This window comes from Durio zibethinus, chromosome 4 (genome assembly GCF_047325235.1).
Source record: "Durio zibethinus cultivar Kanyao isolate XHJ-2024 chromosome 4, ASM4732523v1, whole genome shotgun sequence".
Taxonomy (NCBI): domain Eukaryota; kingdom Viridiplantae; phylum Streptophyta; class Magnoliopsida; order Malvales; family Malvaceae; genus Durio; species Durio zibethinus.
Window position 1 is genome coordinate 3,197,849 of NC_143165.1, and position 12,015 is coordinate 3,209,863.

Genomic DNA, 12,015 nt, shown 5'->3' on the forward strand with positions numbered 1-12,015 from the left:
CATGTAGGAAAGATTATAACACCCTCACAATACCCATCCTAAGATAGTACTATTTAATTTTGAATTATCTTAACAATTATCTTAGTTCTAACGGTTTTTATTTTAATGTTTAAATATTGAAAATATTTTTAAGATTTCTTCATTAATCTAGAAGAATTCTTAAAAATACTTTTTTACTTCAAGAGTATTCAAGAATCTCATTTATTTTCTTGAAAAAACTCTGTTGTTGGAAAAAAAAAGGTTTAATCATTTTTATTTTAATTTTTTATAAAAAATATATCTAATTATTTCACCATTTATGCCAAATTAGAAATATCTTCTCACCTAAAAATTTTTAAGATAATTGATCATTTGCGATTACTAAGAATTTCATCTTGGAATTTATTTTTAATTTTACAAGTTTTATTTCCAAATTTTCTACTATTTGGGCCCATTTAGAAAAATTTTTTTATTTCTAAATTTTTCACAATTTTGGTTTATTTAGAATTTTTTTTGTTTTTTTTAATATCTTTAGAAAGAAAATAATATGACAATATTTTTGAAGTTTCATTTAAATTCTTCCACCATTTGGAACAAATTTAAAAAAATTTCTCACTTGAAAATTTCTTAAGAAATTTACCATTTGAAATTTCTAATATTCTCATCCTTAGCTAATTGTCAAATATTTTCAATCAATTTTTTTTTATTTGGAAAAGAATACAGTTACTTTTATTGAAATTTCATCTAAATTATTTCACCATTTAGGATAAATTTAAAAAAATTTCTCACCTAAAGATTTCATAAAAAATTTGTCATTTGAAATTGTAGACACTCTAATTATTCTGGGCCTAAGCTCATTGGGCCCATTCAATGGGGTCCAAGTGATAGGCCCAACTATTTATTTTTTATTTTTATTTTTATTTTATTTTTATTCTTGTTTTTATTTTGATTTTTTTATTATTATTTATTTTATTTTAAGATAATAGGATATTAGTTTTTAAAAAAAAGGGAAAAATTACAAATTATATCATGTATAAGCATTGACAGAATTGTAACTGGTTTCAATCTCTCTAGGATAATTCGTAGAGTTTATGATAATGTGAAAATCCAATTAAAGAGGAATTCTTAATTGATCAGAAACTCTGTTAAGCATTTTCTATAAATACAACCCAAAAGCAAATCATAGATAACACACGAACATACACATAAATAGAAGTTAAAAAACACAACAAGCAAAAAGTTACAAAAAAAATTTTGAAGATTTTTGGGTTTAGAAAACGAAGGGGGTATCTTTGGAAAAATCTAAAAAATCTCATATTTCTAGAAAATTTTTGAAAAAATTTCAGTTTCTAGTGAATTTTTTTACGTCGGTTGAAATTTTCAACGAGCTTTTCGACACTGATTGAATTTTTTGGTAGGCTTCCTAGAATCTGGTTGAAGATTCCGACAATAATTGAATTTTTCGATGATTGTCTAATGACCCAATCCAAATTCTGAAAAAATTTTTAGAATTCGATGAAAGATTTAACCGGATTTCATCTAGGTAAAGAGAGAGAGAGAAAGAAAAAAAGGGGAAAAAAGAGAAGGGGAAAGGAACTCTAGTGAAAAAAGATTGACTTTAGTCTTTTATACCATCGTAAAATGACATTGTTTTAGGTGCTAAGAAATCCAAGATCTGCCTGTTTCCATTTGAGCGACGCCAACTCGTATTTCAGCCGATTCATTCCCGCTAAGCCGAATCGAGCCACACTTTCGAGCCATGTTTTCGAGCCATTTTCTCTGTTTCAAGCCAAGTCTAATTCCAGCTACTAAGCCGAGCCATTTTGTTTTTGGTTTTTTTTTATTATTATTTTTATGTGTTTATTTTTAGCATGATTAAATTAAAAAAAGAATAAAAAATAAATAAAAAATGAAATTTTTGTGAATAAATATCAATTATCCAATGATAGAATTTATAAAAATTTTAAATGCTAAATTTTTATAAAATTTTTAAATGAGAAATTTTGTCTAAAGTTGTCCTAAATGGTGAAATAATTTATATAGAATTTCAATAACAATAATTAATATTTATTTTCAAACAAAAAAAGAATAAATAAAAAAATAAAATTTTAATAAAATTTTGAAAAAATACAAATTATCTAAGGATGAGATTCTTAGAAATTTCAAATGACAAATTTTTTAAGAAAACTCTATGTGAGAAATCTTATCTAAATTTGTCACAAATGGTGGAATAATTTAGATGGAGTTTCAATAAAAGAACTGTACTTTTTTCCAAATAAAAATTTTAGTTGAAAATATTTAGCAATTATTCAATGATGAGATTCTTAGAAATTTCAAATGGTAAATTCCTAAAAAATCTCTAAGTGAGAAATTTCTTTAAATTTGTCTCAAATGGTGGAAGAATTTAAATGAAATTTTAACAAAAATAATTGTCATATTATTTTCTTTTCAAAATAATAAATAAAAAAAATTTTTAAATAGGCCCAAATGGTAAAAAATTTAGAAATTCCCAAAAGAAAAAAAAATATTTCTAAATAGACCTAAATGGTGAAGAATTTAGAGATAAAAAAATAATAAAAAAATTTCTAAATAGGCCCAAATGGTGAAAATTTTAAAAATTCAAAAAGAGAATTTTCTAATTTGGTCCAAATTATGGAATAATTAGATATATTTTCGACAAAAAAAATTAATTAAACCTTTTTTCAATGACGGAGCCTCTTCAAGAAATCAAATGAGATTCTTGAATACTCTTAAGGTAAGAAAATATTTTTTAAGAATTCTACCAGATTGATGAAAGAATCTTAAGAATTATTTTCAATATTTGAACATAAAAATTTGAAACCATTAGACTTAAGACCCTAGGATAAATTTAAAATAATATGATACCATCCTTCAAACAGGTATGTGGGTGTGCTATAACCTTCCTCACATGTAATTGAACTCCTGAATCCTATTCTAGTTAGTAGACCCGAACTTATTCTTTTAGGGGCCCCTGGTTAAGCTTAGGAGCTCCTTAAAAGAATAGATTCCTTAGGTGACCAATTATACTTAAATAAAAAATATTGGTAGCGACTCCATTCTTTTGTTAAATCTAGCTATAAATTTACGGATCTATATGTTATGACAGTTTGATGACTCTACTAGGGACAGCCATAGAAAATCAAGCCATAATTTTTGAATTTATCCTATCCATTGGTCTAATGGTTTTAATGATTTATGTTATCTGTTTACTAACATTTTTGTCTTTTTTTTCTTTTATTTTAGGGCATGAAACCTATATGTTCCTTCATACACTATTACATGAATTTACATTACATGAGCTTTATATCCAGGCTCTGTCCCTCTTAGGAGGGAGTAAAATACTTAATACTCTTATGAGATGATAATCTCCACAATGGTTAGTGAAATACTCCCACTCAAATTGAATCTTTTCCGTTAGTAGCTTGTGATAAGTAAGGATTGGAATGCCTTACTGGTCTGTGATGAATTATGATCTACTTTTTCGTTGGTAGCTTGTGATAAGTGAATATTGAAATACATTACTAGTCTGTGATGAATTATGATCTAAGGAAAGTTTGAGAACCTTTTGTCGTCAAAGTCACCTAACCCTATATATAATCAACACCTAAGAGGACCAGTTTTAGAATAAAGCCCTTCCTACCCGGTGATAGATATAACCTAAAGATAAGACACAAGAAAGAACAATTTGTGTGATATCTTGACTTGCTAACCATTTTGTTTGTCTGACTTTATGCATTTACATTATCATACCACGCATCATTTTTAATATTATATGTAACATTATGCATCTGTATCATTTTCATATTAGATTTCATCCATGGAAATGTACATTTCATTCATACGTCAACATATCATGCATAAAATATATCATTTTTTATCATAATTGTGGTACTCAAGGTTTAATGATAGTTTTACCAAGTAAGAAACTCACTCATTAATACAATATAAGAGCTTGAGCCAGACGAATGGAATAAAAAAATTTCAATCATCTCAAGAAGATAGAGAAAGTTCAAGAAAAGTTGAAAGGGGAGTTAAGTAAGATTTTGGATGAATTAAACAAGTTAAACAATAAAAAAGGTATAGAAAAAAGTCCTAGCTAACAAAATCATCTATCACAATAGGTGGATGACCCTCTGTACCCTTTTAATTTTAGGCCAAAGCAAGCCCAGTTCACATAAGGTGCACTGCCATAGTAGTTCTCTTATCCTGTATGGTATATATACCCCGAAATGCTATCAACTTCAAATTCGATGCAGTATCAAAGTTACATAAATCTTGTCTTTACTGCGAAGGTAGTAGAACTAATATCAGTCCCTAATTTGGATGATCCAGAAGAGAAAGAAAAATTGAAGCCCAAAGAGAAAGAGACTTTAAAAGTATCAAAAGTTTAGCAAAAGATAAACTTGTTAGAAAAAAGGTTATAGATTGCAGAGGGTATTAGTTTTTATAGTTCAGTGGATGCTACTGGGCTCTATTTAGTCTTAGATGTTGTTATTCCTCTGAAGTTCAAGGTGTCAGAGTTCGAGAAGTATGATAGTATCAAGTGTTTGAAAACCCATATTACTATATACTATCAAAAAATGGTTGCCCATGCTAACAATGAGAAACTATTGATGCATGTGTTTTAAGAAAGCCACATTGGCTCTGCTGCTAGGTGATATGTCCAGCTAGATGAACCTACAACCGTTCTTGGAATGATATGGCTCATGATTTCATTAATCAATACCGACATATAATAGACTTAGCCCCTTATCATCTTTCTTTGCATAATATGAAAAAGAAAGTGACTGAATTATTCAAAAAATATACCCAAAGGTAGAAGAACATGGCTACTTAAGTGCAACCTCTTTAGCTGAAAAAGAGACCACAGTATTATTTGTCAATACTTTAAAATCTCTCTATTATAAAAAAATGATAAGAAATGCAACAAAGAATTTTGTCAATATGGTGATCTCAAGCAAAATCATCAAGAATGTCATTAAAAATGACAAATTGAAAGAAAGAAAAACTAAAAAAGCATCAAAAAAGAAAAAGATCGAAGCTCAAGTTATGATCTTTGACAGACAGCTTAGGGGATATCAACCTTATCCACAAGGTTACTCCCTATATTATCATGCTATGAACAATACCTCATCTTACCCATACTAGCCAACTCCATTACTATCTTACTCATCTACATACTAGCCTGTTTTCAACCCTTAAGCTCTCATATATAGCCTTAACATTCAACCACTTGCAAAACTTCAAATTCATCCTGCTAATCTAACAAGTGGATCATGAAAGCTACGCACTACTTGAGAAAAATTCGTATTTGATCTAATTCCCATGACTTATACGAAGTTATACCGAGAGCTTTATAACAACCATTTGATTTTTTCCAGCCATGTGAAGTCCCTTAAGCCACCCTATCCTAAGTGGTATGATCCTACAGCCTACTATGACTACCACTATGAAATTACTGGTCATTCCATTAAAAATTACACTACGCTAAAGCATAAAGTGCAACAGTTGATCAAGGATGAAATGGTAAGTTTTGATCAAAGAAAAACAACAACACCTAATGTTACGACAATCCATTGCCTAATCACAATGTCAATGCTCTAAGTGAAAATAAAAAATACGTTGATCCGAAAAAGTCTAGAGAGTTACAGTGAATTAGGGGTTAAAATGTTAATAAAGATCATTCACCTGATTGCACAAGGGCACAATTTTAGAGAATGATGATAAGGCTAGTCGAAAGTTTCTTGTCATTTTAGGATTTCTTTTAGAGTAATGTTAGGATTTCTTTTATGCACTAGGATTTCATTTGTTATCATTTTAATAAAAGATAAGTTGATGCATTTCATTACATTTTTTCTTTCATCCATCACTATTCCATGTTTTTTCTATGTCTTTTTATTCCCATTCTCAAATTTCAAATGATGAATGTTTAGACAAAGATAACAATAATTCTGAGATTTAATTTTGAAAACTCATTCACATTGATTTGAAGAGACTATTTAAATAAAAGAAGTCAGTTATTAATAGATATGGAATAGATATATCTTGAAAATGTACAAAGATCTATGAACTTATTTTTATTCAATAGATGATGTTCAAGAAAAGCATTCACATTTGAAATGAAAAATGGTCATCTTTTTTTTATCATCTGAAAAAATCATTCATTGCTACTCCTTTGAGCCTATTATAATTTTTTTTTTAAATTCCAACGAAGGATCACCTTCTATACTAAGGGATAATTTTTGAAAAAGAAAAAAGCTCAAAGATCATAAAAAGGTTTCAAAAGGATAAAAAAAAATGAATGCTATAGATAAGTGGGGCAAAGCAAAGAGAATCTTTTTGTGAGGAATGAGATGGAAAAAAAGTAGTGAAATGATATAGAGTGGGGTAAAATGCCAAGCTGCATTAAGTGATGATCATTTAGTTTTAAACCTTTAAAACACATGTTTTAAGCCTATTATATCCATTTCTTTCATGATCCTTCACCATGGCCTATATTATAACCTTTAAAAGTTTATTTGAATCAAATATGAATACTCGAATTGAATAGTCATATGTTGGGCTAAGACATGTTCATGATGAAACGACAGAATCATACTTGGTTACTCTAAAGATTGATGTGGAAGAGATATCAATAATGGGTGAAAAAGAAAAAAAAATAAGAGAAAAGGAATACTCAAATTGAAACCTAAAAAGATGATTTGAGTAGAAGAATCTCTAAGTTAAAAGTTGGATAGACAGTTCAAATTGATGGAAGATCAAGACATCTGAAAGTTAGGGGCAAAGTTTGATGAGCTCAAAATAATTTCGATAGTTAGTCAATGGAATGAGTTTTTGAAAAAGAATCATGGATTAATGTTCAGAATTGTTTGAATATTCATAGTTTGGATATACCATTCGTCCTAATGACATGCATCCAACTTGTTTCTTTTCTCATTTTTTTGTACCAAACTCGTTCCTCATTAATTACCTTTCTTTCAATTCTCCTTGTGCTCTTTTATTGTTGTATCCCTAGAATAAATTGAGAAAATGTATGATTGCATTATATTTTTCATGATCTAAAATGATAATGAATGAATATATGCTTGAAACATTCTTGCATTCTTTAAAAAAAAATCTATGATGATAGAGACCAAGAAAAAAATGAAACAAATAGAAAAAATGAATAGTGTAAAACCCTAAAACAAGATGATTTGAGAAGACACATGGTGTGACTAAATGATGAATATGGTGATGGGTTGGTCAACAAATGAAGAGGGTGTAAAAACCTAAAAAGGTGATATGACCAAGTGATGAATATAAGGATGAATTGATCGACATAACCTACGAGTTGTGATCGAATGATAAAAATAATATGGATCAGTGGACAAAGCTTGTTTTGGAATTGCTAGTGCTAAGAAACCAATGAGTAGTGACCAAATGATGGAGGATGAAACTTGTTTTGAAATTGTTGGTGCTGAAAAGCCTATAGATGGTGATCAAGTGATGAAAATAAAAAGGATCAGTTGATGAAACTTGTTCTAAAGTGTTAAGAAGTTGAAAAAGAAATATGAGATATGGTAGAGTCTTGAGAACCATATTACCATAATTAATTAGAATTTCATGACATGGACATTTGCATTACAAACATTATGCTTGCATTGTTGTTTGAAAAATATTTGAAACTTTAGCTATGCATTTGCATCATGTAGTAAACATCTGAATCATGGTTGAAAATAAGGCATTATGAGAATCTAAATTGTTGCATTTGCATTATTAAAAAGGTATTTGCATCATTAATCATGACTTCATAAAAAATTTTGAATTACCTAAAAGAAATTATGAATCTTTTGATGAGAATCTTTGAAGTTCAAATAAGAATATTTGAATTTCAAAGAAAAATTTTTGAGTTTTGAGTTTCAAATGAGAATCTTTGAGATATGAAACTCTAAGATTTATTGAATAAAAACCTTTGAACCTGAATGCAAAGCTTTGAACTTTTGGATGTGAATCTTTAAAATTTGAACAAAAAGCTTTAAATCTTTTGGTTATGAACCCCAAATTTGTCAAATGTGAACCTTTGAACTTTTGGATGTGAATCCTAAATTTATTGAATGATAACCTTTGAATTTGAATGAGAAACTTTGAACTTTTGGATGTGAATCTTCAAAATTTGAATGAGAATCTTTAGATGTTGGATGCGAGTCTTGCAATTTGCAAATGTGAATCATAAAACATTACAAATTTGAATTCTTGTGAAACTAAAATTTTGAGAATCAATTTTTAGTAAATTCTTATGAAGCTGAAAGGTTCTTACAAATCTGAACCTTTGAATTTCAAACTCAAACTATGAATCTTTGAGTTTCCATTACAAATTTCATCAGACTTGATTTATGACTCCTTTGGACATGATTATCGAGAAACTTTTATTTTTAAAAGTTATGGTGACTCTATTTATAGGAGCAATTTATTTTTTTAAAGTTGTGGTACCTCTATTTAAAGGAACATTTTACTTTTCAAAGTTGTACTACTTGATTTTAAATTAAATATTTTGTTGGTTCATCTATTGTTCTTGTCAAGTATATGCTAAATATGATTTAGGTTGACTTGATATTTGAATTTTTATGCCTAAATTTCATATGAATAGAATATGACTTAAGTGAATGATTTTCTTATGATGCTTATTTTTACCTTAAATCATCATCCATTATGAGTTATAATTTGTATAGATATATTTATGCTTTTATGATAAAATTTTCTTAAATATATTTGGATGATAAATATGTTTTTCTTGAGCTTTTCAATTTCTATATGACCTTTGACATATTCTTTTGTGATTTCTTAAATAATTTTGAATATTAAATATGTCTTCTTTTTGTTCATTATTTTCATAAATTGACTTTTGCATATTACATGAAAACTTTAGTTTTTGTACCATTCTTATGATATATGATATTTAATTTGATATATAGCCTTTAGCTTAAGCATATATCTCCTTTGCTTTATTAATTGTGTTTAATGATAAAATTTTATTTTCCCTCTTACGACTTAGAATATGAATTCATTTTCTAACAATTGGTATAAGTTTTATCAATTGATAATTTGGATGCTATTAATGAACATTTCTTTGTCAAGAATATTTTCTACATCTATGCTAGGAGAACTTAAAATCAACATAAATGAGGTTACCTTTTAGTAATTTCAAGTATAGCAATCAAAGCATGTCATCCTCATCAATCAAGTTTAATTTTGCTTAAATGAAGTGAATTGAAGAATTTAAAGCCAACTGTGCACAACAACAAAGTTGAAAAAGATGGAGGTAAATGTATTGACTTTATGCTTATAATGTATGAGTTTGAATACATATATATATATGTAAACATCAAATTTTGTTTGAAATATTTTTCAACATGATTGATCCAGAGCTTATTTGTGAACATGGGCTATAACCATTTAGGAGGACCGTTTACAACCCATAAAAGCCAACAAATTAGCCCATTTATGGACCCAAAGTTAAAATTGCATAAAACTTGGTCAAAATGGATAAAGTGTAGGCTAATTTTCAAAATTCATAACCTAATTGGAATCAATGTGGTTTAAATTAAATTTAGACATTTTTAAAGTACTAAAATTTTTTGTTGCACTTGAGGAAGTACTAAATTACTAAAAGACCCTTTAAGGGGTGTTTTCGTAATTTGATATTTTCAAGCTAAGATTTTTTTGAAACTTTTCAAATCTCAATTTTATAAAATTTCATGATTTTTAAAACATTTGAAATTATAGCACTACCTCAAAAAGTATAAAATTACTAAAACACCCTTAGAAATATTTTCGTAATTTGATCTTCTTAAGTTCAGATTTTCACGAAACTTTTCAGATTTCAATTTTATAAAATTTTATAAAATTTTATAATTTTTGGTGCATTTGAAAACATAGCAGTACCCTAAGAGATGTAAAATTACCAAAATTTTTCTTAAGGGTATTTTCATAATTTAGTCTTTCCAAGCTTGAATTTTCATGAAACTTTTCAAATCTTAATTTTATAATATTTCATCATTTTTTGAGCTTTAAAATCCTAAAAATGAGCATGGAAACATTGATTTCTAACAAAATGATGTAAATACCGAAAACTTTATATTATGGGTAAAATGATCTTTTCATGTGATTTAGAGGCTATAAAAATCTAACATTTATAGTGAATAATATGAACCATTAGATCTCCTATTAAATCTTGATCCAATAGCTAAAGGTTACTCCTTAAAAAACAAAAAAAAAAAATTTGGCCCATGAATGAGATTTAATCAAGGGCCTATACTCACAAAAAAAAAAGAGATATTTTTTAAGGGTCTTTTTCTTTGAAAGAGGAAAGTTTTCTGCGATTTTGGGAAAAGGGAAGGCAGTTGGGAAAAAAAGGGAAAAAAAAGGAAAAAAAGTTGTGAAAAGCTTAAAGTATGTAGAATTCTTCTTTTTTTTTCCTTTTTCTTTCCATTTCATAACATTCATCACATTATCCATATCATCTATTTTTTTTTAATTTTCTATTTCCTTTTTTAAGAAAGTGGTAATTCTTCTTTGATTTTTTTTTTTACTAAGCTTGGATCAACTTACATTCAACTAGTTAATAGTTTGGATTAAAACAAGAAAACCAAGCAACAAAGAATTTGCAATCCATCATTTTGGCCTAACCTCATTTGGCCCTTCATTAATGTTTTCCTTGCTTTTAAAGGTCATTTGTGATGATTAAATGGCAAGTTTATTCGTTGTTTACATAAATTTTAGCTAGAATGTGATATGAGAATGTTGTTTGGCTTTAAAGCTTAATTCCATGTTTTCTTATCTTCATAGTTCATCATATGCTTGCTGAAACTCCTTATATATTGTAGATGCCTTTATATGATGAAAATTATGATGTTCAATGGATATTTGAGTGAAATGAAATGTTGATTGCTTAGGAAAATGTCATAAAGGTAGTTTCCTTGCTTGGCCAAAACTTGCTGATCCATTTATGGCTAAATGTTACTTGATCTTATATATTTGATTTTTGTGTTTGTCATGTTTACAAAATTTTCAATGTGTTAGATTAATTTTTCAATGAAAAAATGACAGATGATGATTTTTATGTTTGTTTGGTTAGAGTTTGAAAGAACAAAATAGTGGAACATTCAAACCAATTTCAAAATTTTGTTATGTTTGATCCATCTTTTCTCTTAAATTTTCATACAAAACTTGTTTGTAATTTAGTTTTATAAATGCATAGGCTTGTACTTAGTTTATTTTTTGGTCATGCTTTTATCATGCATTCAGTAATGGCATTTATGTAATTTGTTCTTGTCATGTGCATAATTTCATAAACCCAAATCCATTTTAAATTTTTAAAAATTTGCATAAAAGCCTTTTATGAAATAATTTGTTCCTAAATGCCGCCTAGATGTTGGGATATTTAAACAATTTTATTTCATTAAGAATTTTCATACATTTTTCATAAACTCAAAATAAATTCATTTTGTTAAAATCATGATTATAAAAATACAAAATAATAAAAATAATAGGACGGGATTTTAAATATAAAAATTCACACCCAAAGTTTGCCTAGATGTTCAAAAGTCTAGATGGTCTCTCTATATTTAAACCCAATTCTTAAATTAACATTCAATCATCATTTGCATACATTTCATTTTTAGATTAACATCCTCATTTATAATGCATACATATATATATGTGTTTGCTTTAGTTATGGATATTTAATATTAATTTTTTTATTTTTTATTTTTTTACTACATAAAAAATTTTCTTAAAATTCTTTAGTTTTGAACAAATATTAAAATAATATTCTGTGAAATATAATTATTGATACTTTCCTTAAATGTTAGAGAGCCATCAATGATTATCATTTACAAAGTTATTATTTTATTATTTTAAAAGGAATATTATGATAAATTTTAAATGGAAGACTATTTTTGAATTCTGCTTTTATATAAGAGACTTAGAAAGTATTTCTTTGATTTGAAGATTTTCATAATATTCCTAAATAATTTT